The sequence below is a fragment of the Mus pahari genome, chromosome 5, assembly GCF_900095145.1.
Source record: "Mus pahari chromosome 5, PAHARI_EIJ_v1.1, whole genome shotgun sequence".
NCBI classification, from domain to species: Eukaryota; Metazoa; Chordata; class Mammalia; order Rodentia; family Muridae; genus Mus; species Mus pahari.
Genome location: NC_034594.1, coordinates 157868421 through 157870945, shown reverse-complemented (window position 1 = coordinate 157870945; position 2525 = coordinate 157868421).

Below are 2525 nucleotides of genomic sequence, written 5' to 3'. Positions count from 1 at the left end.
AATGGATCTTCTGGCCCAAAGTTCCAAAGTCCTTCCACAGTCCTCCCCAAAACATGGTCAGGTTGTCACAGGAATACCCCACTATGCTGGTACCAATTTGTCTTAGTCAGGGTTTCTATTCCTGCACAAAATCATGACCAGGAAGCAAGTTGGGGAGGAAAGGGTTTATTCAGCTTACATTTCCATACTGCTGTTGATTACAAAAGGATGCAGGACTGGAACTCAAGCAGGTCAGAAAGCAGAAGCTGATGCAAAAGCCATGGAGGGATGTTCTTTACTGGCTTGCCTCCCCTGGATTGCTCAGCCTGCTCTCTTATAGAACAAAGACTACCAGCCCAGAGATGGCACCACCCACAAGGGGACCTTCCCCCCTTGATCACCAATTGAGAAAATGCCTTACAGCTGGATCTCAGTGGAGGCATTTCCCCAACTGAAGCTTCCTCCTCTGTGATAACTCCAGCTGTGTCAACTTGACACAAAACTAGCCAGTAAATCATGCTACAAACCTTTGCTCCATGTGGGGGAGAGGGGTAGCACAGAAATAAAAAGCTGGAGTTTTAGAGTTTGTTTCCAGTGTAGACCAGAGCTTCTGGTCCTTCTGATAACTGGACACATGTCTTTAGATCACCTTTTAAAAAATCAAACATGAAGAAAAATGATGAAAAAATCTATTTATCATCGAGTTATTTAGATTTGCATATATAAAGATCATCAACCATAGAGAACATTTTACAGAGACATCCTAATAAAGTTGTTACTGTTATGTCAAATTTCCAAGGAAATTTCCCTGGAAAGTTTAGAGTCCTTTTAAAGAAGGAGGAGGAGGAAGAGGAAGAGGAAGAGGAAGAGGAAGAGGAAGAGGAAGAGGAAGAAGAAGTGGGAAGACTTAACAAGTGGTACAATTGGTGATAGACTATTCCAAGCTACGCAATATTGGAGAAAAGCTCAACTTTGTATCTGCAAAAAGAATTCGCTAGAAGGGAAATGGAACAGATGCAAGTAAAATAGGTTTTTGGTTTTCCACAGACCCCACACACCATGGTTTCAGACCAAGCTGATGAGGCAGCTAATGGTGCTGACAATCCATCATTTAATGAGTCTCAGCACAGAAAAGAAAAGAGCCTCATTTAATGAGGCTCGCATAGAAAAGATCCTCAGAAAATGAGAGCCCTACAGAAGTGAGCATTTTCAAAAGCACTAGTGAAGTATGACAATGATTTCAACAATTGGATTTCTTTTAAAATTATTAAGCATAAAATAATTCCATGTATACTATGATGTGTGTACCATAGATAATGAAAACTGCTACAGTTTGCCAGAGGTAAAGTTCACCACACATCTAGCAAGGTGCACTTTTCTCCCAGTGTGGGGTGGCTGAGCACACTGCACTACAGTGGTACTGATTGGTCTTGGTGAGCAAAGGGGCCGGGAGGCTTCAGCAGTTAGTTCTCTTTTTCTTCAGTAACTCGAAGGCAAGAGGCTTTAGCAACACTGCCCATGTCGGTACATCTATTTTTATGCTAGTGGGTTTTGTTTTTTTTTAGCTTATTACACTTGTATTTCTTTTGTGTGGTATATGTATGTGTGGGGCACATCAGGGCCACAGTATATGTATGGAGGTCAAAGGGTGACTTGCGGGGTCCGTTCTCTCTCCTTCTCCCACGTGCATCCCAGGAGCCACACTCGGGTGCCTGGATATCTCAGGAGGGGTCTTCACCCACTGAGCCATCTCACTGATACTGGAACATCCTTTTAATCTTAGAATTTTGGTGAAATTGAGACTAATCATTGACAGATGATTTGTTTGATTAAAGAGGAATTTATTGAAGAGGAATGTATTATTTATTATTTATTGAAGAAGAATCTCAAACAAAACCAGCACTCCCACCATTGCCATCTGCTTCTTGTCTGTTTAGCCTTGCTCATGTGCCTGCCTGTGGGTTTAGGTCTGAGCAAGTAAGAGGGGAGCTCATCACTACAAAAACCAGATGATCCCGATCTCAGAGCCCATGGACCCTCAACAGCTCTTCACTGGGGAGTGGGGGGCACTTTGGGAAGTTTCCTCCAATCATAAAGATGCATCAGCTGGTGCTGTTGTTACACAGCTAGCCCCTTTACAGGCAGCACATATTGCTGAGACTTCGTGAGTGTATTCGTGAGTGTAGCATTCTGAGTTCAATTCCCAGGACTCACATGATGGAAGGAGAGAAATGACCCCCCCACAATATGTGTTTTGTCCTTTACATATGTGCTATAAATGCACATGCATATACATACACATACTACACAAAATAAATTATATATATATATATATATATATATATATATATATATATATATAAATGTGTGGGATTCTTTTTTAATTATTTTATTAGATATTTTCTTCATTTACATTTCAAATTCTATTCTAAATGACCCCTATACCCTCCCCCCCACCCTGATCCCCTGCCCACTCACTCACTCCCACTTCTTGGCCCTGGCATTCCCCTGTATGGGGCATATAAAGTTTGCAAGACCAAGGGGCC